This window comes from Nerophis lumbriciformis, linkage group LG21 (assembly GCF_033978685.3).
Source record: "Nerophis lumbriciformis linkage group LG21, RoL_Nlum_v2.1, whole genome shotgun sequence".
In the NCBI taxonomy this organism is placed as follows: domain Eukaryota; kingdom Metazoa; phylum Chordata; class Actinopteri; order Syngnathiformes; family Syngnathidae; genus Nerophis; species Nerophis lumbriciformis.
This window is the reverse complement of record NC_084568.2, coordinates 21,717,404-21,743,881: the sequence shown is the minus strand read 5'-3', so window position 1 is coordinate 21,743,881 and position 26,478 is coordinate 21,717,404. Positions and strand designations below refer to the sequence as shown.

The 26,478-nt window shown below is 40.0% G+C and overlaps 1 protein-coding gene across 2 annotated transcripts in view; it reads right to left on the bottom strand.

The window, feature by feature from the left end:
- Window positions 1–26,478, bottom strand: part of med30 (mediator complex subunit 30) — a 142,247-nt gene that overhangs the window by 95,418 nt on the left and 20,351 nt on the right. The gene's annotated exons all lie outside the window — the stretch shown is intronic.

Sequence of the window (26,478 nt, the reverse complement as noted above, 5' to 3'; positions counted from 1 at the left end):
GCTAAGGTGACATAAAAGTTTTCAGTCTAATTTTAAAAGTAGTCAGAGTTGGGGAAAGTCTGACATCTTCAGGAAGTTTATTCCAGCTATTTGTTGCATAGTGACTGAATGATGCTCTCCCTTGATTTGAGTGTACTCTGGGAACCACTAACAGATTGGTCTCAGAAGATCTTAGTGATCTACAGGGCTTATTTAGTGGGAGCATATCGGTGATATACTTCAGCCCTAGACCATGTAGTGATTTATATGTGAGCAGGAGGATTTTGAAATCAATTCTCTGATGTACAGGGAGCCAATGTAAGGATTTAAGAATTGGTGTAATGTGCTCACATTTTTTGGTCTTTGTTAGAACTCTAGCAGCAGCGTTCTGAACAAGCTGTAGCTGCCTGACAGTTTTTTTGGGAAGACCTGCAAGGAGTCCATTACAATAGTCTAGCCTACTGGTAATAAAGGCATGTACACGTTTTTCTAACTAAGTCTTAAGCTGACATGAGCCCTCTAAATCTTGTTACATTTTTGAGGTGATAGTAGGCCGATTTTGTTACTGATTTGATGTGACTGTCGAAATGTAAATCAGAATCTAAAATAACCCCAAGATTTCTGGCTTTATTTGAGGTTTTCAGGGACAGTGATTGAAGGTGTTGGATGACTTTAAACCTTTCTTTTTAAGCACCAAAAAAAATTATCTCAGTTTTATCTTCATTTAGTTGTAGGAAATTTTGGCGCATCCAGTGTTTGACTTGCTCAATGCACTGGCACAGAAGATCTATGGGGCGATAGTCATTTGGTGATAGCGCTACATAGATTTGGGTGTCATCGGCATAGCAATGATGGTCAATGTTATTATTTTGCATGATTTGTCCTAGTGGGAGCATATAGATGTTAAATAAAGTCGGCCCCAAGATTGAACCTTGGGGGACTCCACACGTATGTCTGATACAAAGTCACCAATGTTACCTTTTAAAGTAATTTAAAAAGTAAACATTATCAAGAAAAAAAAAATGTAGACTTACTGTACTTACTTGAAGTAAAAGCAGTACCACTTGCTATGTCCCAACTTCTCCGTGTATTTCTTGTTATCAAAGTTAAAGCTAAGAATTTCATTCCAGCTCGATTAGGTATAAATCTACTAGGAATGTAACAATGTCAAAATCTCACACTGCAATATTGTTACGTTATTAAGGCCACAATACTGTACTGATGTGGTATTGTCAAAAAATTAAGAAGACTTGGTAAAAATGCCATAGTATGTACAATAAAGTAGCAGGAATATTTAGGATAAACAAACTTATTGTAATTGAACACAAACCTAACTCGAAAGTTCTAATCGTAGTCATTAGCGAAGTGAAGTGAATTATATTTACATAGCGCTTTTTCTCTCGAGACTCAAGGCGCTTTACATTGTGCAACCTATTATCTACATTTTTATGCTACATTTAAACAAGTGTGGGTGGCAGTAGGAGCAAGGTGGGTAAAGTGTCTTGCCCAAGGACACAGCAGCCGCGACTAGGGTGGCGGAAGCTGGAATCAAACATGGAACCCTCAAGTTGCTCTACCATCACAGCCACGCCACTACAAGGATGTAGTTTTAAGTGCATAAAATAGTGCAGGAACATCAACTGTTTCAGGTAACAGTGTATGCCAAACCCAACACTTTTAGTTGAGTGTCTTTAAAACTGTCAATGTAAAATTCAGTGTAAAAATTTAAAAACAATGTGTTGTCCTCCTCAAAGACATTTTTGTATAAGGACGGGGGTCGGCAACCCAAAATGTTGAAAAAGGACATATTGGACCAAAAATACAAAAAAGTAATCTGTCTGGAGCTGCAAAACAAAAGTCTTATATAAGGGACAAGCGGTAGAAAATGGATGGATGGATATATGTGTTATAATGATGGCAACACATGATGTAAGTGTCTATATTACCTATATTAGCCTACTGTCAAAATGACTTTAAAAAGTCTTATATAAGTGTTATAATGAAGGCAACACATGATGTAAGTGTCTATATTACCTATAATAACCTACTATCAAAATGACTATGTGTCGCAGGCTGACGCAAATCTTCGTTAACAGAAATGTTGAAATGTAATATTTATTCTACACATTTCTACAATATTGGAAAATATTAGTAAAATTTCTCAGAGGGTGATATAACTCCTGGGAATGACTGTCGTAGAATTACCAAAGGTATAGATGTGTGTCCCCAAATAAAGGATTTATTACAATCTTTGCAAGCTGGCTAACGTTTGCTGTGGTCTGGAACAACATGGCACACTAACAAATGGAAATGCAGCCAATATTACATACAGATAATGTGTCATGAAACATTGATAAATAAACTAAATACACAGAGGACATAAGTAAAGGAAATTAAATGAGCTCAAATATTAAAAACAAGGCATAATGATGCAATATGTACATACAGCTAGCCTAAATAGCATGTTAGCATCGATTAGCTTGCAGTCACACAGTGACCAAATATGCCTGATTAGCACTCCATAACAAGTCAATAACATCAACAAAGCTCACCTTTGTACATCCACGTACAGTATAAAACTTTTGCTGGACAAAATGAGACAAAGAAAAAGTGGCATAAAACACATCTTTCTCTGGCAGCGTCGGAGAAAGTTGTACATGTAAACAAACTGTTGAGTCACAGTCCACACAATGGTGAGTTCAAGGGCCGCTGAAATTAGGACAAAACGGCGCTCACCAAATACTCTCATCAGTGAAGCAGAAACACAAACCTATTAAATAAACTGTGGGTTTGTGTCGTGTTTGTCGTCCTACAGAAACCACATTACAACAAAAAATATATTTTTTCTCCCCATTTTTTTCCATTTCATTGCATTTTTGAAAAAGCTCCACGGAGCGACCAGTGTGTCGCTCAAGAGCCGCATGTGGCTCTAGAGCCGCGGGTTGCCAACCCCCATATTTGGAGAATGCAAATTCTCAGGAGATTACCTGACAATTAAACTTTTAGCAATATAAATACCTCAGAAATTGATGTTTGGCCTCAGTGTCTTCTTGGTTTCACATCAAAGATATCTTATGGGTGACGGGTCATTAATTGGTGGCTTATATAACTCTCATTCCCCCACTCGTAGATGTCGCGGTGTGCAGTGTTTTTTTTTTTTTTTGCATGTTCGCTCTTCCACATGAGCAGTTATGCCAAAATGAAATAACCGCTTGTCTAATTATTCATCAGACCGACGAGAGAGACACTCCAACATAGTTTTCCCTTGATTGTTTTTTTGATCACCGTTAAACCAAAAATGTGTCCATACTTCTGATTTAAACATTGCAGGAAGTTCCCCGCTCTGCTCAAGGGATCATGAGAGATGTAGTTTACTTCTGAGTCCATGTCTACACTAAGTCGTGTAGACACGAATAATTATTTAGCCTAAGCCCCGTTTCAGTCACATTAAACTATCGTTTAAGGTCCCCCTCCTCGGACAAATTTTTACACGGGTAAGTCAGCCGTGTAATTCTTGAATCTCTGGAACTTAGCTTTGTATGGACTCATTGATCGTTTACAAACTGAGTTCGGAGAGGAAGTGACACCAGAAAGACTGCGCCCCACACAGGAAGTGACGTCAGAAAGAACACACCACAGCCAGCTTTATAAGAAAGCGGTTTCGTAACTCTGGGCTAACCACTGGAAATATGGAGGCAAGTCATCCAGACATGCCCGTGTTTCTCATTCTTCTACATGTACAGACGCTTGTGGAAATCACACATGAATACCTTAAGAGAAAGCGATTGCAGCTATTTCGGCTCCAACACTTCTCAGACGGCAAGAGAACTTTCGAATGCACGAAAAACTATGTCCATTTGTCGAAGGAGAGTCAACGAGAATGCGAGCTCCCGTGGATGTGATTAAAAAAGGTAGCGTGTGCTTTGTATTACCTGGCTGTTGAGGGAAGACAAACTACGGAAAACGGCGAATGCATTTGGACTGGCAAAGCAGACTGTATCAGTTATTGTCCGCCATGTATGTCGCGGACTCAACGTCTCGGTCCAGAGTAGGGATGTCCCGATCCAGGTTTTTAAACTTCCGATCCGATACCGATATTTTTTTTGCACTTCCGATCCGATACCGATACTGACCGATACCGATACTGACCTATCCAAGCATGTATTGAAGTTTAAAGTTATTTAGCCTACTTAGTTGTCAGAATCATGTTAAAAGGGTTAGTACTCTTGATAACAACTAGCCAGCTGAATTAGGGGAGTTTGAATAATACACAATGGTTGGTAACAAGAAACTGACCTGTTTATTCATGGATAAACACAAAATAGACAAAATTATACATGACAAACAGAAATGGCATCAATGAACTAGGGCTGGGCGATATGGCCTTTTTTTAATATTGCAATATTTTAAGGCCATGTCACGATACACCATATATATGTGGATATGTTTAGTCCATGTCACGATACACCATATACAGTATATGTGGATATTTTGCCTTAGCCTTGAATGAACACTTGATGCATATAATCACAGCAGTATGATGATTCTATGTGTCTACATTAAAACATTCTTCTTCATACTGCATTAATATATGCTACTTTTAAACTTTCATGCAGAGAAGGAAATCACAACTAAAAAAATCACTAATTTTTTCATACGGTGTTGATCTGGAAATGTTTGCTTCAGCATTTTGATGGTGTGGACGTGTGGCACCGAATGGAGATAAGCGTCTGGACAGACGTTACAATATTTGAACAATGATGACGAAAACTGTTTTCTCTGTCGTGTCCGTGTGTCGAAAATTGTTATGCGCTTATTTTTTTATTTGATTTTGTGCGTGGCATAGATTTGCTGTGCGCAATTGCACAGGCGCGCACCTTAGAGGGAGCGTTGCTAGCATCACAGCTAACGTTAGCCATGCTACCTCTCTGCTCGGGGAGGACGTATACGTATGTGACGTATGACGTGACAGTATGTGACGAATGACGTGACAGTATGTGACGTGTGTAAGAAGGTGCGCTTGCTGTCTGTGAAAGGAAGACACAGGAAAGAGTGAGAAGAGCCTGTCGTGTACTGCCAGCAGCTAAAAGCAACTGCGTGAGAATCCACAGACCTGTGGATGTGTTGAAGGTGTGCTGGAAAATGCGGAACGGAAATTAGGGAGCAGCAGAAAAGTGGAATGTATTATTTAGATAGGTGCGTTGGAAAACACGGACCAGAGTTTTTTTTTAAACTGGATCTGGATCGGCATTTTCCCATGCCTTGCTGATACGCATTTTTTGGCAAGTATCGGCGGCCGATCCGATCCAAATATCGGATCGGGACATCCCTAGTCCAGAGTATATAAAGTCACCAAAAACGAATGGACAATGAAGGTGAAGGCAAGAGAGTGAGGAGTGTCCTGACCAGATATCTAGATCCCTATTTTGATTGATGTAAAATGTTCTTTATCACATTGTTTACGTGTCTAATAAAGATTTGATTAATTTATGATGGCTCAGGTGTGATTCACTACAATAGGGCCCCACGGCGCACTGGATTCTAGTTAATTGAAATACCACAACACTGGATATTGTTCAGATAAGTTATATTTAAGAACTTGCACACAAAGCAACACTGGAGGTGACTATGACGTGCATGCGTATTAGGTCGCGTTGCGGAGGCGGTCTGAGGGATGGGGGGGTCTTAAACGGTGGCATTGTTGTGTGTGGACACGGATAAGGTTAGGTGGGATTTACCCTGGATAACCTTATCCGGCTTAGTGTAATCGGGGCCTGAGACAGGCCCATTTAATAGCGCCAGAAAAAACTACACGAATGGCAGTACTCCAAGTTCTTCTTTGATACCGTCAAATACCACCGCATTATTGCTAGCATTTTGAAACAAAAAAACGCCCGCTATATTTACAATACCATTCTATACTATCTACTGTACTTCAACTTACTTTTTATTAGAGATGTCCGATAATGGCTTTTTTGCCGATATCCGATATTCCGATATTGTCCAACTCTTAATTACCGATTCCGATATCAACCGATACCGATATATACAGTCGTGGAATCAACACATTATTATGTCTAATTTTGTTGTGATGCCCCGCTGGATGCATTAAACAATGTAACAAGGTGGTGTATATTGGGTGTTTATTGTAGCATCCTGGAAGAGTTAGTGCTGCAAGGGGTTCTGGGTATTTGTTCTGTTGTGTTTATGTTGTGTTACGGTGCGGATGTTCTCCCGAAATGTGTTTGTCATTCTTGTTTGGTGTGGGTTCACAATGTGGCGCATATTTGTAACAGTGTTAAAGTTGTTTATACAGCCACCCTCAGTGTGACCTGTATGACCAAGTATGCGTGCATTCACTTGTGTGTGTTAAAAGCCGTAGATATTATGTGACTGGGCCAGCACGCAAAGGCAGCGCCTTTAAGGTTTATTGGCGCTCTGTACTTCTCCCTATGTCCGTGTACATAGCAGCGTTTTAAAAATTCATAAATATTACTATTTGAAACCAATACCGATAATTTTGAAACCGATACCAATAATTTACGATATTACATTTTAAAACATTCATCGGCCGATAATATCGGCAGTCCGATATTATCGGACATACATACTTTTTATAATAGTAGATAGTGTGGTGCATATTTTTGCTTGTGTAACATTAAGATTACTCAAATATTCTTGAAAGTTGTCTGTATAGCTGACAAAGGTTCGACCTTGCAACTGTTTAATTTTCCAATAAACCTTATCTTCCAGAGCAAATTGTGTTGACAGTCATTGCACAAATGCTGTATTATAATACTATGATTAATAGTACCAAAATATTCTGATAAGTATCATGAGTTACGACAGTGCTTCTCAATTATTTTCTGTCATGACTCCCCCGGGCAACAAGAATATCCCACGCCCCCAGCTGAATTCAATTACTATTGATAATTTTTCTGTTCAACATACTGTTGACAACTCTTTTTTTCTTTTCATTCCAGTTACAAACGTCTCCATCATTTAAGGCTGGAATATACTCTTGGGTCATACAGCTTGTGTCCCCTCTGACGGCGTCTAGTTTGATTTATAGTTATTTCGTAGGGGGGTGGCACCAGACTGGTAATTCTCTTCCAAAACACTAAAGGGCAGTGTCTCTTGATAGAGAGTCGAAAAGAGTGCCGAACTTGGTGACTTTCTTCCGGACGCAACAAGACAATAAGCTGAAAACGACACATCAAGTAATTCTTTTCATGGTGCGCCGATAAATAAAGTACACAATATCTGTTTTCATGCAAATGTTTAATAACGGTTTTATTTCATACAATAATTTGTGCATTTCAAACACATAGTCTGCTCTTCTGCTTGCGGACCCTCCTCTGCAAAACTGAGCAATCACAGCTGTGCGATCTGCGTCGCCGCCTACGTGAACCTAGGTTTTTTGGGAGGTGCACACAAAGCTTGCGGGAAGGTACGCAGGGGGAAGTGGCAAGACGGCGTCGCTTGTGCAAGTTATGTGACGCTAGAGCAGTGTTTTTCAACTCGTGTGCCGTGAGATACAGTCTGGTGTGCCGTGGGAGATTATCTAATTTCACCTATTTGGGTTAAAAATATTTTTTGCAAACCAGTAATTATAGTCTGCAAATGATGTGTTGTTGTTGAGTGTCGGTGCTGTCTAGAGCTCAGCAGAGTAGCCGTGTAATATTCTTCCATATCAGTAGGTGGCAGCCGGTAGATAATTGTGTTGTAGATGTCGGAAACAGCGGGAGGCAGTGTGAAGGTAAAAAGGTATCTAATGCTTAAACAAAAAATAAACAAAGTGACTAAGTGCCCCTAAGAAAAGGCATTGAAGCTTAGGGAAGGCTATGCAGAACGAAACTAAAACTGAACTGGCTACAAAGTAAACAAAAACAGAATGCTGGACGACAGCAAAGATTTACTGCGGAGCAAAGACGGCGTCCACAATGTACATCCCAACATGACATGACAATCAACAATGTCCCCACAAAGAAGGATAAAAACAACTGAAATATTATTGATTGCTAAAACAAAGTAGATGCGGGAAATATCGCTCAAAGGAAGACATGAAACTGCTACAGGAAAATACCAAAAAAAGAAAAAAAGCCACCAAAATAGGAGCGCAAGACAATAACTAAAACACTACACACAGGAAAACAGCAAAAAACTCAAAATAAGTCACAGCGTGATGTGACAGGTGGTGACAGTACACCTACTTTGAGACAAGAGCTATATTGATGCATGTTTGGTTATGGTTTAAAGTCATATCCAACAATTGCGACAACGACTTTTTACTGTCAACTGAGTTTAGTTTTTTAGTGATTTCTGCTCGTAGTGTGCCTCCGGATTTTTTCAACGCAGAAAATGTGCCTTGGCTCAAAACAAGTTGAAAAACACTGCGCTAGAGTATACACCAGGCTTTAACCTCTGTTAGCTCTGTATGTGTTCCTGTGTACTTACTACCTCTACTGGGTAGAACAGGGAGCCTGTTGATTAAATTGAGAAATGCTGTCACCTAGCTGTAGGCTGGTGTATCGTTCTAACATGAATGGGTAGACAAATCGCCCCTGCTGCTCCCGACACAAGATCTGAAAAACAGCTACGATAAAACGGTCCAAAGAGAACGCAGATTACCATATTTTTTGGACTCTAAAGGCACACTTAAGATCATTTCATTTTCTCAAAAATCGACCGTGTGCCATATAACCCTGTGCCTCTAATGTACGGATTATTTCTGGTTGTGCTTACCGACCTCGAAGCAATTTTTTATGTGGTACATGGTGTAATGATAAGTATGACCAGTAGATGGCAGTCAAACATAAGAGATACGTGTGGACTGCAAGCTGACGCATGTTCAATAAATGTCTCGTCTCTAGAAAGTACTGATTAGCAAGCGAGCCCAAAGCTTGATATTTCATTGAGAATATAGAACATTACCCACAGCGCTCAAAAATCTGTCAAAATGTTTAAGCACGACTTTGGCAAGCTGCAAAGCCGAACCGCTTGATGGATTGTCATTACGGCTACCGTAGTCAGATGTAATAATACCCCTCTGCTTCAACACACTGGTATTATGATGGTGAGTGTATAAGGTGCCTGAAATGGCACCTATTAGGAGACAGTATCTGGCGTTTTGTTTCGACCTATTATGCAAAACCAACTTTTCTTATCTATTGGTTCCTGCTGTTGTGTATTTGGGATCTGCATAAGTCCTGCGTCTCCCATTGTAGCCTGCGCCTTAGTCAATAAGCTCCTTTTTCTCTATTCTCTTGTTGTGGGAAATTCATCCTCCGCTGTTGCCATTTCTAATATAAAGTAGCGTACAGTTTGAACTTATATATGTTGCTATGGAAACACTAAAAAGTACCGGTACAATGAAAATGACAGCGAGAAGCCGCTGTCGAACTGGAGCCACGTAAATAAGACCTCCCACAAAACGACGCAGCCTGAAGAGACGGTCAGAAAGCGGCTTGAAGATAGTCAGTAAAATAATCTATGCCACATTTTGACCAAAGAACCACCATTACATGTTATGTAGACCACAAGGAAGTGTTTTAGATTAAAAAAAAATCATAATATGACACCTTTTGACCTGAATAGACCTGCTCATCGGCAGTGCGCCTTATAATCCGACGCGGCCTATGGTCCGAAAAATACAGTAGTTTGAACACTACTGTACTAGAATCCAATCCTAACTGCTCTTTAGGGAAAACATACATACCGTATTTTCCGCACTATAAGGTGCACCGGATTATAAGGCGCACCGTCAATGAATGGCCTATTTTAAAACTTTGTTCATATATAAGGCGCACCGCACTATAAGGCGCATAGAATAGACGCTACAGTAGAGGCTGGTGTTGCGAGACGTGTTGTAGCTCAATATTGGTCCATATATAAGGCGCACTGGATTATAAGGCGCACTGTCAGTTTTTGAGAAAATTGGAGGTTTTTAGGTGCGCCTTATAGTGCGGAAAATACGGTATATTGTGCAATAATATGATGTGGTATTTGATTTGTGCAAAACTGCTATGATCATGTCGCTTTTCAAAATTGTTCGAGCCAAGGTGTAATAGGGTGACTGACTTGTGGAAGCGATGATCATAAAGGGTGATGAAAGTAACATAAAAAATCTAACCCAAAGCAGAAATTAGTACTGAATGGACACGTCTCATAGCTGGGTGGATCCAAAACTAGAATGTAGAGGCCCGTGAGTTAAAAGATAAGATACTAAAAAATGAATGTGATACATGTGATAAAAATCAGTAAAAAGAAAAAATTTACGAGAAAACACATTTTTCGCTAATGGGCCTGATTTACAAAAGTTTTGCGTGTATTTAAAAACTAGGGGTATAACAATTCCTTTTAATGATTCGATTTAAATCACAATTTGTGGTTGCCGATACAATTCAAGGAGGATGTTAGTTAATTTAGAACGATAAGGTCCAAAACAATTCGGTGAGTTGAAATAGATTCAGAGATTTTTTTGCCAAAAATTCCACCAGTTTGACTGTAAAATAAAAAAAGACCTACCCTACATTGCAGGTGAAGTTTCCTATATTCCTGTCATTTCTTGTAAGGGAATTAGGTATAAATTAATTACTAACAAGTAAACAATGATTGGCCAATGCATTCACATCTTTTGTGACTAAAGTGCAACCAACACTACAGGCTGAATTAACAAGAGGAAACCTTTTCTGCTCCGTTTCATATTCAAAAGATGTTCAATAAAAGTACAGTAACCAACATTTTAACCATAGATTTAACTGCTAATTCTGCTTTTTTTTCAGTTAATACAATATTAATATAAAAAATAAAGTGCAACCAACATCTCCTCAAGGTGAATTAGCAGTAGGTTTACCTGCTACTTTTGCTGTTGTTTTTCAACATAGAAAAATAATACAAATACAAAATAAACATTGGAAAAAAATAAGTGCAACGAAATCTCTTCTGGTTCAATGAGCTGTGGGTTCAACTGCTACTAATTTCATTTTAATAGACAGCAGTGCAGTTATAATCATCAAAAGAGAAAGTGTAACCAACTACTATTTTGGGCTGCTGCAAGGGCCTCAGCAATCGGCATTGTGGAGTTGTGTGAAATCCCATGGCGCCTTAGAGGGTTCAGTTTGAGAGACTTGTCGTGTTGCCATTATACCGTATTTTTCGGAGTATAAGTCGCGCCGGAGTATAAGTCGCACCTGCCGAAAATGCACAATAAAGAAAGAAAAAAACATATATAAGTCGCACTGGAGTATAAGTCGCATTTTTTGGGGAAATTTATTTGATAAAACCCAACACCAAGAATAGACATTTGAAAGGCAATTTAAAATAAATAAAGAATAGTGAACAACAGGCTGAATAAGTGTACGTTATATGAGGCATAAATAACCAACTGAGAACGTGCCTGGTATGTTAACGTAACATATTATGGTAAGAGTCATTCAAATAACTATAACATATAGAACATGCTATACGTTTACCAAACAATCTGTCACTCCTAATCGCTAAATCCCATGAAATCTTGTACGTCTAGTCTCTTATGTGAATGAGCTAATTAATATTATTTGATATTTTACGGTAATGTGTTAATAATTTCACACATAAGTCGCTCCTGAGTATAAGTCGCACCCCCGGCCAAACTATGAAAAAAACTGCGACTTATAGTCCGAAAAATTCGGTACTTTAGACATCCTACAAACAGCGAGCCACTCATTAAGAAAATCTTCATTTTTGCAAAAGCGTTAAGTGTTTCCACGCACTGGATCACAATGGTGATTTGTTAATTTGTCAATCGTCTGCTTCTCTTCTGGTATCCGCCATACTTCTTTTGATGACTGATGGTGCATAGCAATGACGTCACAGACGGGCGGACAGATTGGCGTGACGTTTAATGTCTTTATACCATTAAAAGTGCAAAAAAACACTTCATATAAACCATTCTTAAATCCAATGTTTTCTTTTCTAGTATCGATTGATTGCCTTTTAGAACAATGCTAGATCGATACATACCTTACAAAAGGCCAACATGCAGAGCACAGATTGATGTAATTGAATCTTAGGGAATGTACATCGATAGATCAACGTAGTGGATGAATCGTTATCGTATCCCGTATAAAAAAGCTGAACTACAAAGCTTGTGTATAGGATTGCATCTCTTAAATGAGCAAAAGAGTTTCCACAATCCATTTAGCGTGTTTGTTTTCATGTATGTGCAGAATTCTGTATATGCTGAACACCCACAATACTGGGAGGAGGATTTATTATCTGATTTATCAAGCCTATAACTGTTCTGCGGTTGCTGTTTTGTGTCTATAACTAGCATATCTGTAATGTGCGTGCAATACAGACAAATGGCATTGCCCTGGTTCAGAAGGAAGCAATTGCTGCAATATGACAGACAATGGAGAGAGAGAGAGAGAGAGACTCCTCCGTGATCGTGTTGACAATCGACATATTTCTGTCAGAAACAAAGATTTTAGACATCTGTCCAGCCATTCTATTTTTTAGCTGATTAAAGACATAAGGGTTGATTTGAAGACAGACAAACTCCAAATTGCTGTCTGCTGGTGTTTTTTAAATGGTGTTTGAATTTATATATAAGAAATATATCAATAATATATATCCTATATGAAAACATTTCTTGCAACATGGATAATTCCAATGCACCATTGCGGTTATTGCCGTTTTTGTGGCAAAAACATTGGCCATGCGGTCTCTCAGAGCGCACCGTAAACACGCTAAAAATAGCATTCTCAGGTCTAGATTGTGATTCTATATAGCAAAAAGGGTGAACCCGCTTACACGTGCTGCATGTTCAACAACATTGCAAAACAGCACAGGTTGGAGAGCATGATAACATGAATGTGGAGAGAAATGAGTGTCTCCATGGTGACGGCCAGCATACAGAAATGCACGCACAATCCTCATTGGAATAGTGCGGTCTGCACCACTTTTGCACTTATCAATTGTTAAAGTTAAAGTACCAATGATTGTCACACACACACTAGGTGTGGTGAAATTTGTCCTCTGCATTTGACCCATCCCCTTGATCACCCCCTGGGAGGTGAGGGGAGCAGTGGGCAGCAGCGGTGCCGCGCCCGGGAATCATTTTTGGTGATTTAACCCCCAATTCCAACAACATTACATTTGTTGAAAAAGCAATACAAAGACATTATTTTCAATATGTACAAAAAGGAGGGTTAACAACAATCAAAGTGTTTACATTCTTATTATTCTAATTATTTGGGTAGTTATTAACTTGTTACTGGTTGGTGTTACCGTCACTTAGTACTTGTATGTGCCTATGTACTGTATTTTGTGCCACAGTAAAGAAAGTATTAGACTCTTCATAATATATTGTAATAAGACCAATAAATGAATCATTTTTGCGGATGATGTGGTCCTGATGGCTTCGTCTGGCCAGGATCTTCAGCTCTCGCTGGATCGGTTCGCAGCCGAGTGTGAAGCGACTGGGATGAGAATCAGCACCTCCAAGTCCGAGTCCATGGTTCTCGCCCGGAAAAGGATGGAGTGCCATCTCCGGGTTGGGGAGGAGACCCTGCCCCAAGTGGAGGAGTTCAAGTACCTCGGAGTCTTGTTCACGAGTGAGGGAAGAGTGGATCGTGAGATCGACAGGCGGATCGGTGCGGCATCTTCAGTAATGCGGACGCTGTATCGATCCGTTGTGGTGAAGAAGGAGCTGAGCCGGAAGGCGAAGCTCTCAATTTACCGGTCGATCTACGTTCCCATCCTCACCTATGGTCATGAGCTTTGGGTTATGACCGAAAGGACAAGATCACGGGTACAAGCGGCCGAAATGAGTTTCCTCCGCCGGGTGACAGGGCTCTCCCTTAGAGATAGGGTGAGAAGCTCTGTCATCCGCGGGGAGCTCAAAGTAAAGCCGCTGCTCCTCCACATCGAGAGGAGCCAGATGAGGTGGTTCGGGCATCTGGTCAGGATGCCACCCGATCGCCTCCCTCGGGAGGTGTTTAGGGCACGTCCGACCGGTAGGAGGCCACGGGGAAGACCCAGGACACGTTGGGAAGACTATGTCTCCCGGCTGGCCTGGGAACGCCTCGGGATCCCCCGGGAAGAGCTGGACGAAGTGGCTGGGGAGAGGGAAGTCTGGGCTTCCCTGCTTAGGCTGCTGCCCCCGCGACCCGACCTCGGATAAGCGGAAGAAGATGGATGGATGGATGGATGGATGAATCATAATAATACATAATAACGATAAGAAAGCTAGTTATTTGATTAATAAATGAGGGGTGGGAGTAAATATGTTTCACTTCTCCCCACTCCTTTTTGGATATGAAAAACACCTAACCATTATGTATTGTTTTAATTTTGTATGCGTTTTATAAATAAATGATAAATGGGTTGTACTTGTATAGCGCTTTTCTACCTTCAAGGTACTCAAAGCGCTTTGACACTACTTCCACATTTACCCATTCACACACACATTCACACACTGATGGAGGGAGCTGCCATGCAAGGCGCTAACCAGCACCCATCAGGAGCAAGGGTGAAGTGTCTTGCTCAGGACACAACGGACGTGACGAGGTTGGTACTAGGTGGGGATTGAACCAGGGACCCTCGGGTCGCGCACGGCCACTCTTCCACTGCGCCACGCCGTCCCCCATTTTTCATTGTGAAGTATTTGTTTTTATTTCTGTACTTTACTGTAAAGATTATTTAAAAAATTTTCTTTTTTTTTTTGCTTTGTTTTTAGCATGTCCAAAATAAACTACTACTACTACTAAATCGTAGTATATTACCTGCAACATGCAGTGTTGGGTTAGTTACTGAAAAGCAGTAACTAGTTACAGTTACTAGTTACTTCATTTCAAAAGTAACTCAGTTACTAACTCAGTTACTTACACCAAAAAGTAATGCGTTACTGTGAAAAGTAACTATTTAGTTACTTCTTTTTTCTTTTCTTTTTTTAAACTCCAATTAATGCCCTTTTAGCCTTCATTTCAGTACTGTTATTGTAGTGGAGAATAATACAATCTGTTGATCAACTTGACATGCATTTGCATCACTCAACTCTGCTAAGCCATGTGGTCTACATACAACACACAAAGACAAAGATATGTTACAAAGGCCAATTTGTTTCTGGCCAGAACAAATTGACAAAACTATTTTAAATAGCTGCAACATAACATACATAAGTAACAAACAGCATAATAACAGCATAGATGTAAACCAAGAAAGGCACACACTACATACACAAAGTCTAACCAGGCATTTTCTTCCTCAAGTAATTCTTATACAAAATCATGTCTGAAACCCAGAACACTACACATTTCCCCAGTTTTAGTTTAGAGATAAGGAAAGATTGGCCTGGCCCACTAGGATCCCTCTTTATGTTTGTGAACTTTATAGTCTATACATTTAGAGTGATGTGATAATCAAACACTCTAGAAGTCTAGAATGAAAGAGTATATAAGAGAATTGACAGCAACGTTCCCTCTCAGGAGCGCGCATGTGCAATTGCGCACTGCTCAAGCGTCCTCTGCGCACGGCAAATCTATGCCATGCACAAAATCAAATAAAAAAATAAGCGCATAACAATTTTCGACACGGCACGGACACGACAGAGAAAACCGTTTTCGTCGTCATTGTTCAAATATTGTAATGTCTGTCGAGACGCTTTGAGGACATGAAATTCATCCATCACTTTACTGAGCAAAACTCTTTACTGTCGGCCATAAACACATCACCAAAACATTAGTAAAAAAAATGATATCTAGCAAAACTGGTCATTTTCTGCAGTACAAACCAGACCAAAAGCAACTTTGTTATATCAACAGCAGCCGCTCGCTCTCTCACGTGCGCCAACACATGCACATATGGCACTTAGCCAGTGATGCGTTTACAGCCACACAAAAAGTCGGACAACTCCAACACCACACATAAAGTGTCATTCCAGGTCGTTACACTATGATTTACCAATCAAATGTGTGCTTATTCTAGTGTCATTTATTAGGAATCTTAATTTATAAATATTAATCATTAAATGCTGTTAGTATATTAAATAAATACAAATAAAAATATATTTTTTACAAACAGGAAGTTGCAGGAATGTACACATGATCCCCTGCTTACATCTCATTGTGCAACATGTGAATGTTTTAATGGGAACTAAATGCAATGTCTGAAAGGGGTACAAATTATTTCCAAAGCAGGACCTCCACCCAGACAAACAATACAAGTACACAGTTCATGAAAAACAATATTTTTTGTTATTGTCATTATAAGTGGGCCTAAACACTTATATTAGAAATGGAAATGACTGCTGTCATTTGATTATAATAATAAGAGAATGTTGTCTGTCTATCTGTGTTGGCCCTGTGATGAGGTGGGGACTTGTCCAGGGTGTACCCTGCCTTCCGCCCGAATGCAGCTGAGATAGGCTCCAGCGACCCCGAAAGGGACAAGCGGTAGGAAATGGATGGATGGATGGAGATGTAAGTTGTTATTTAGTGAGGTTTGGGACAGGTGTGCTGCTGGTGTAGCCACAGTGTGCACATGTGATGTTGCTCACATGGGCTTCACTCAATGCTCAGGGAGTTTTTGCGTTTGCTCACACACATCAACAATTAGAGGGAACATTGATTGACAGAGTGTGTACCTTCAGCGGTGAATGGTGGTGGTGGTGGAGGTGAAATGGCATCAGAGTCTCTGTCTCTCTTTACTAGCTTCGTCGAAGCATGTTGCTATGTAGCTTGTTTCAGCAGATTTGAATTGCTGTTTTGGGCAGTAGATGGCATCTTTGATCCAAAGCACAATTTACATTTAACTAAAATGTTATTTTCTTTGTGCTCGACAAAAGAAAAGTAGTGAAAATATCTCCATGTTAGCAAACTCGACTTCTGGCTCCGCCATGATCAGACACCCTCCCCCCCCACTCCCCACACTCACACTCAGACACACCCACACAGAGCGCATGTCTCTCTCTCTTCTCCGGCTTGTGACACAAGAAGAATCAGAACGCAGCGCTCCGATAAAACACACTTTATACTACATAAAAAGTAACGTAAAATAACGCAGTAACGCATCATGTAGTAACGGTAACTGAGTTACTGAATATAAAAAAATAACGCGTTAGATTACTAGTTACCGCCGAAACTAACGGCGTTACAGTAACGCGTTAGTCCCAACACTGGCAACATGCCCACTAATATTACTACAAAAAAAGTATACACTATTTAGCACTTGTTATTATTTATATCTGAGTAGATCAGGCCCAGTGTGAGCTAAAATGCACTCTGACTCTTGCAGAGAGATGACCACAAGAAAATGAACACAATATGAGACATTATTAGCCACAAATGAAGTTTGTTTCTGGTTCAAGAATACAAGAGAAGTGGAATTGTATAAGGGCACCAACACAGCTAAGAACTTATAGAAGTTTAAAAAGGTAGTAGGCTGACTTTGGCAGCTGAAATGTGCTGAGTGAGGTGGCGAAGATGAATGACGAATGAAATGTGTGTGCCTGTGTAAGTCATAAACTCCTGCCTCCCCCATCTAAAGATGGATGTGGTTTCCTACAACGACAGAGAAGAATGGGCTAATGAAGTTCGCCTGGTTGCCTTGTTGCAAGAAAAAAAAGAGGGGAACAATAACCTGAATGGAAAGAAGAAAGTAGGAACACAACCAAAATAAACTTGAAAGAAATAGTCTGATGAGGTCAGACTAGGGATGAATAAAAGTGTAAGAGCAAGAAAAGGGAAGAAAAATAAGGAGTAGGTCAGGGCTCGAGAATTAGGCCATGACAACAGCTGGAAAGAAAAAAGAAACATGTGCTTTTAGTCCAGCTGTTCATTAAATCGGGTCTGCTGCAAATTAGGCTGCAATGAGGTCACACTGCCTGAGTCATTGATTCCACTTCCAGTTTGGGGCAGCCAGTAGTGAGCAAGCTGTCAGGCAGGCACCTGAAATGTCCAGGGTGATGAATGGTACACACGCAGGGGCCAAGATTAACAATGCTCCTTCCCGGACGAGCATGTGTGCTATGCTATCGGCTGGTCAGCCCTGAACCGAAGCAAAGAAGCATTGTAATAAGACCAGTAGAGGAAAAATGGCCTGGATGCCATGACAACTCAATGAAGGTTTACATCACAACAATGCCACACTCACTAAATCGTGTTTTTTTAACCGTAATTAGCTTTCCCCTTTATGGGTTTGGTCAGAAGTGAAAACAATCAAACTAACTGACTCGAGGCTGCACAACACCAAGGCCGTGGAACAGCGACACGCAGCAGGCTTACACACACACATGTATCCACAAAAAATATACGCCACACACACATACCCCACGCCCCATCCAACTTTCTCGACGCAAATCCCTTAGGGGTGATGGACGGCTGGGCAGCGCCTGAAGAGCTGCAGCCTGCCACTCCCTCCCCTCTGTTGCAAGTCTCGAGATGTATGTTGTAATATGTATATGTGCTTTGTTATGGAGTTTTTTTCCCAATCCAGACTGGGCCCCCTTAGGAGCCCAGTCTGGATTGTAATTTTTTACTCATCCTCCCCCAGCGTTTACCTTTTTCCCATCTTTTACGGGGCGCCTTGTTGTGACCCATCAGCGTTCCTGTTCTGTAACGCTGCACACTGCTTGTTTGTCTAATCTTGAACGGGGTTGTGCTGAAAACAAAGCTTCGTTGTACTTGTGCAATGACAATAAAGACCTACCTACCTACCTAACTAGTCCAGGCGCACTTGTTGGTGTCGTTACAGTTAGAGATGTCCCGATCAGCTTTTTTTTAACTGATCTTTACCGCAGTTGTGTCCCAGTGTTTACATGGCTAAAGATTGTACTCACATGAAGGATTCCTTCAAAAGGGATGCACGCTCAAGAGAAACAATTATATTTCCATATTCCTTGTTACACAGATGTAGGAGTTGCGTGCATTAATTGCCAGATCATTGGCTCAGATTTGAACGCAAGCTTCAAAAAGCGCGTCTATCCAAAGTGCGAAGGCGTATCTAAAATAAACAAAGGTTTCTTCCAAGTATCATCATCACTTGAGAACTCGAGTGAAAGAAAGGTAGGGCTGAATGATCCGGATGTCGATACTATTGATAGCTAGCGTAGTATCCAGGGTTTCCCCTTAATATAAATGAATGTAGGGCGCCGCCACAGCCATTTCATTACCACCACAACTTGAAAATAAGGGATTTAATTCATTCATTCATTTATACATACACATTCATTCATTCATACACATAGGTACTTACCCACATACATTGGTACATACGCTCCTACATACATACACAAATACAGTACATACATACACACTCACGGTACATACATCCAAACACACACATTCACTGTACAAACATACAAACCCTGTTTCCATATGAGTTGGGAAATTGTGTTAGATGTAAATATAAACGGAATACAATGATTTGCAAATCATTTTCAACCCATATTCAGTTGAATATGCTACAAAGACAACATATTTGATGTTCAAACTGATAAACTTTTTTTTTTTTTAAATAATCATTAACTTTAGAATTTGATGCCAGCAACTTGTGACAAAGAAGTTGGGAAAGATGGCAATAAATACTGATAAAGTTGAGGAATGCTCATCAAACACTTATTTGGAACATCCCACAGGTGAACAGGCAAATTGGGAACAGGTGGGTGCCATGATTGGGTATAAAAGTAGATTCCATGAAATGCTCAGTCATTCACAAACAAGGATGGGGCGAGGGTCACCACTTTGTCAACAAATGCGTGAGCAAATTGTTGAACAATTTAAGAAAAACCTTTCTCAACCAGCTATTGCAAGGAATTTAGGGATTTCACCATCTACGGTCCGTAATATCATCAAAGGGTTCAGAGAATCTGGAGAAATCACTGCACGTAAGCAGCTAAGCCTGTGACCTACGATCCCTCAGGCTGTACTGCATCAACAAGCGACATCAGTGTGTAAAGGATATCACCACATGGGCTTAGGAACACTTCAGAAACCCACTGTCAGTAACTACAGTTGGTCGCTACATCTGTAAGTGCAAGTTAAAACTCTCCTATGCAAGGCGAAAACCGTTTATCAACAACACCCAGAAACGCCGTCGGCTTCACTGGGCCTGAGCTCATCTAAGATGGACTGATACAAAGTGGAAAAGTGTTCTGTGGTCTGATGAGTCCACATTTCAAATTGTTTTTGGAAACTGTGGACATCGTGTCCTCCGGACCAAAGAGGAAAAGAACCATCCGGATTGTTATAAGCGCAAAGTTGAAAAGCCAGCATCTGTGATGGTATGGCGGTGTATTAGTGCCCAAGACATGAGTAACTTACACATCTGTGAAGGCGCCATTAATGCTGAAAGGTACATACAGGTTTTGGAGCAACATATGTTGCCATCCAAGCAACGTTACCATGGAAGCCCCTGCTTATTTCAGCAAGACAATGCCAAACCACGTGTTACATCAATGTGGCTTCATAGTAAAAGAGTGCAGGTACTAGACTGACCTCCCTGTAGTCCAGACCTGTCTCCCATTGAAAATGTGTGGCGCATTATGAAGCCTAAAATACCACAACGGAGACCCCCGGACTGTTGAACAACTTAAGCTGTACATCAAGCAAGAATGGGAAAGAATTTCACCTGAGAAGCTTAAAAAATGTGTCTCCTCAGTTCCCAAACGTTTACTGAGTGTTGTTAAAAGGAAAGGCCATGTAACACAGTGGTGAACATGCGCTTTCCCAACTACTTTGGCACGTGTTGCTGCCATGAAATTCTAAGTTAATTATTATTTGCAAAAAAAAAAAAAATATGAGTTTGAACATCAAATATCTTGTCTTTGTAGTGCATTCAATTGAATATGGGTTGAAAAGGATTTGCAAATCATTGTATTCCGTTTATATTTACATCTAACACAATTTCCCAACTCATATGGAAACGGGGTTTGTACATATACAAGCACATATGCATGCATACACTCATGCATATAATCACGTTTCATCAAACATAGATATTAACGTTGTTCCCCTAGGGAAACTGGGTAAAACACGGCTCACTGACAAAGCTTAACCTATTGTTACTATAACAAACTACAAGGTTAATACAGTTCGCTTTTCTTTTTTCCCCTCCGTTTATTGGCTTTCTTTTGTAATTCAAGATATCATTACATATATGTATGGTTGCATTTGAAACAATTGTATTGTTGATAATAGACGTAATTATTATTAATATAAATTATCAATAGTGCTATTTCTATTGGTATTTGTATTGCTCCATTTGTAGTGCAATAATGTTCATTGTCATTTCTGTATTATTATTTACTTCACGAACTGCTTCTTTACTATCACTTTGCCTATCGTATTTGTACATATTGTATTTGCTGATGCGCTTTTTCTGCCCGCAACATCCCCCTCGGTCTCCCTTTTTTCCTCTTTCTATCCTCTCCTGCTACGGTCCGGCTGCGCCAAACATTAATATAAATCCATTAAATAAAGTGAAATTATAAATAAGGCAACAAGAGAAGTATCCCACACATATCTTTTGTAAAGTAATTCTGTACAACAAATATAGAAAATAAGGGATTTTTTTTTTTTTACTTAAACACAAATTAAATATAATATATTGTAGCCCCTAAAAAGAAACTACACAAAGTGTGACACTATTTTTAACTTCTATTACCAATCGGCACAATTCCAACAAGTTTTACCTACCGTGAAAACACTTTTGCCTCTGTGCTTCTCTAGACACTAGTGTTGTCTCGATACCAATATTTTGGTACCAGTATTAAAATTATTTCGATCCTTTTCGGTACTTTTTTAAATAAAGGGGACCACAAAAAAATAGCATTATTGGCTTTATTTTAACAAAAAAATCTTACGGTACATTAAACATATGTTTCTTTTTGCAAGTTTGTCCTTAAATAAAATAGTGAACATACAAAACAACTTGTCTTTTATTAGTAAGTAAGAAAACAAAGTAGTGGTGCAACGGATCAACAGTGATCCGTTTGGATCAATATCTTCGGTTCGGCACACACGTGATCCGCGGTTGAACGCCCCGCGCCATTTAATCGGTGTGTTTCTAGGTGCAGACATGAGGCCATATTCACTTGTGCAAAACAATGGTTTTAAACACATGCTGAAAGTGCTTGAGCCACGTTACGACATTCTGTCGTGTACCCACTTCAGCGATAAGATTGTGCCAGATCTATATGAGCAGGAGAACAAAAAAGTTGTGGCTGAACTATCCCGAGCATCATCTGTTGCGCTCACGACAGACTGGTGGACGTCCAGGGGAACTATGTGACGATAAGCGCTCACTTCATCACAGCAGACTGGGAGATGAGAAGACACGCCCCCTCTACGAGAGTCACCTTGCGCGGGTACTGACACATTCACGTGTGTGTGCGTGCTGAAGCCGCACATATTATGTGACTGTCGCTGGACTGGGTGAAAAGCGGACATGACGAATTTTGTGAGGGGCACTGAAATTTGAGAGTCTCCCGGGAGGGTTGGCAAGTATGAGAATTAGCGGTGAATGCGGTATTACATATGTTGATTGGCAACACTACCGTATTTTTCGGACTATAAGTCGCAGTTTTTTTCTTAGTTTGGCCGGGCTCCAGTGCGATTTATATATGTTTTTTTCCTTCTTTATTATGCATTTTCGGCAGGTGCGACTTATACTCCAGTGCGACTTATACTCCGAAAAATACGGTAAATTGTTCCTAGTGTGTGAATGTAAGTGTGAATGTTGTCTATCTGTGTTGGCCCTGCGATGAGGTGGCAACTTGTCCAGGGTGTACTCCGCCTTCCGCCTGAGTGTAGCTGGGATAGGCTCCAGCACCCCCCGCAACCCCGAGAGGGACAGGCGGTAGAAACTTGATCGATGGATGGATGGTCATTACAATATGAAATGATATATATATAGCCTATTATTTGCGCAATATTGACAAATGGTGTACAGAAAACTCGATCGCTGAAAAAAAGACTTTGATAACCGAAAACCGCGCTGTGAACAAAACGCACGCCATTGTCTGGAGCGTTGTCAGCATGTCTGCGATGTGGACGTCATTTTAATATATCCCAGATATACTCACGGACAGCCATCTACAAAATGTGCAAATATTAAGAGGACAGTGGCGGCTTTTAAGAAGGTAAAGTCAGGTACATCCAGGGACAGAAGTAAAGAGTCTCTAAACACAAGTATAGTCTATATTAACACCCGAAGAAGATGTTAGATTTGTTGTTGTTTTTATTTTAAAAAGTCATTAAAGTCTCTAAACCATGTGTGTCAAACTCTGGTTTGCCGTGTAGTTTCACTTGGCCCTTGAGGCGATATCAAATTAACACTAGAGCTGGCCCGCCGATTATATTCAGCGGCGGTGCCGCGGTAATACCGCATTCACCGCTAATTCTCATACTTGCCAACCCTCCCGGGAGACTCTCAAATTTCAGTGCCCCTCACAAAAATCGTCATGTCCGCTTTTCACCCAGTCCAGCGACAGTCACATAATATGTGCAGCTTCAGCACGCACACACACGTGAATGCAAAGCATACTTGGCCAACAACGTTACAGGTTACACTGACGGTGCTCGTAGAGGAAATATGCGCCACACTGTGAATCCACACCAAACAAGAATGACAAACACATTTCGGGAGAACATCCGCACCGTAACACAACATAAACACAACAAAACAAATACCCAGAATCCCATGCAGCTCTAACTCTTCCAGGCTGCAATATACACCCCCGCAACCACCAACCCCCACCGACCCCGCCCACCTCAACGGACGCACGGACGCACATTGCACAAAGAGTAGTAACAATTGAAAATATGGCAAAACGATAAAAAATTGTTTGATAGAAAAATCTTATTTTTTCATGAGCACTGAGCTGTGCTGTCCAGTTGTTACATATCATGCTTTCTTACACTTCTTTGTTTCATTTGCAGGTATATGCTGTATTATATAGTAAACTTCGCATTTAGTTGTAATTCCAAGACATTAGATGGCAGCAGTGTATAGAGTACGGTGTGTTTGCCTTAGCTAGGAAGTAGTTTTTTTAGATTAAGTTAAATGTGCGACTCTTTTGTTTTGTTGAGCCGTACAAAGTGTTTACACTTTAAGTATTGCACACACCAGCGGTTTGATTGTAACGTGCATCTTATAGTTTTTATTACCAAATTTGGAGGTGTGAAATCGCAGTGTAAAATCGCTAATGCTAATTAGTAGCAGGTCTTTGGCAAATCCAAAGTAAATTAGCATCGAGCAAATGCTTTTCGAAAAGTGGAACCTTACTTTACTTTTGGGTGCCTTCTTTGCTTGGTTACCTTGTCCGATTTGAGTGTTCTATTTGAGTGCTTTACTGCTTGTTTCTCGGCCAAATGCTTGAGTCGGTGCTAAGTCTGCAACCAGGCATGACGTCCCGTGCAAAAAAGGTAGCAAGGTATGGCACAATCTGATTTTACGTGAATCGGTACCCGGTAGTACCAACAGACTTTGGTCGGTACGTATTAAAATACCGAATTTGGTACTCACCCCTAGTGTAGTGTGGGTGTTGAAATTGTGTTTGTTTTGTTGTTTGTCTTTGCATGGTGCAATCGTGTGTGCGCAGGATGTAGTATTTATTGCTCTTTTTCGTTTGTTTTTTACTTTTGTAGCTGTATGTAGAAAAAACAACTCTGAAGTGGCAGCTGGTTGCATCAGTTTTGTGTTCCTTTAAGGTATTGTATGTCCTTTGTGTTCTTTAATGTTTCCCACTTGTTCTTACACCAATATGGCGCCGTGGATGGCCACCACGGTATTGTGTTCTCTCATAGTTTCCTGCATTGAACAAAGACAGCACAGTCTACCAAGTCAAATTCTTTGTGTGTTAAAAATACTTGGCCAATAAAGCTGATTCTGATTCCAATGTGTTGGAATATTTTTAACTTCCTCATAAGCTAAGCAACAAAAACGACAATAGCAACACAAATATGTTGAGTTCAGTATTTTTCAACCACCATGCCTGTGAAATATTGGCTGGTGTGCCGTGGGAAATTATGCAGTTTCAAATATATATATATATATATATATATATATAGTTTTTTTTTGTTTTTGTTTTATTTTAAACAACATAAAAAGCACATGATACACTTACCATTAGTGCATCAACCCAAAAAAAACCTCCCTCCTCCATCCACACTCATCCACACTCATTTACACAAAAGGGGCTGTCTCTTTCTGTTATTAAAAACTTCTGGTTCCTACATTATAGAATAATATAGTCTGCAAGGGATACAGTCCTTAAAGCACACATGATTGTGTGTGCTGCTGGTCCACTAACATTTTCATTAATTACTATTTTTTATGTAATTGTTTTTATATTGTTTTACTTTCTTTTTTATTCAAGAAAAAGTATTTTTATTTTATTTATCTTATTTTATTTTATTTAGAAAAAATAAAAAATAAAAAAATAAAAATAAAGGACCTTATCTTCACCAGACCGAGTTGTCAATGAAATCAGATTGTTCAAAGGGGTTCTTAAAAGCAGGTCCAGTTCAGATTATGTCCAGATCGGGCTCAGCAACACACACCTTCACCCATGTACACTGAAAACCAGGGAACACAACAGGTTGCATACAATCCACAAACAAAAATACGTTTTCAAATTAAGCACACATGTACAGTCCAGATTACATCCAAATCGGACTCAGCAACACACACCTTCATTTATGTACACTTAAAATAGGGAACACAACAACAGATTGCATATCATATATAAACAAAATTACATTTTCAAAAATAAGCCTTTGAGGACTTCCCATCTTTTTTTATGTTTTTTGGCATCGTTATCTTTTATCGCAAAACAATATTTATAATCCGCAAATAACGCGCCGTTGTTGAGTTTTCTGCACTGTCTGGAGATTGGCAAAGTAACCATGTAATACTCTTCCATAACAGTCGGTGGCAGCAGGTAGCTAATTGCTTTGTAGGTAAATTAATTAGTAATGCATGCATAAATGGTTATGGTCATGTTCTAAATTCTTATCAAACAATTGTGTCAGGTGTTTGATGAAAACGACTTCATAATGTCAATATAAGCTACCGAGTTTTTACAATGTCTGCTTATGGTGGGCCTCGACACTGGTCTAGTTAGACAACATTAAAACATACAAACAGCGACTTCCTGCTCAGTGCACAGTAAGCTTCAAAATAAAAGCATGATGGTATTAACCTCATTTCTACCACAACCAACAAAATGCACCATTTCTTTTATTTATTTTTTTATTTATTGCGACCAAATGAAAGGTGTGCATGTACTAAATCGTATTTAATGTCATTGACCACAGCAGCTGTTACATAAGGATTGTAAATGTCATTAAAACACAGGAATTCAAAAAATATTCACAAATGAAAGAAAGCAATGTCAGCAAACAACCTTAAATCACAAGTAAATGCAAGGAACAAATGGTTTTGGTTTCCGATTATGATGACAACCATTTTTGTCAGCCCATAAACCAGCCAATCTGAGGGGCCTTGATTAAACAG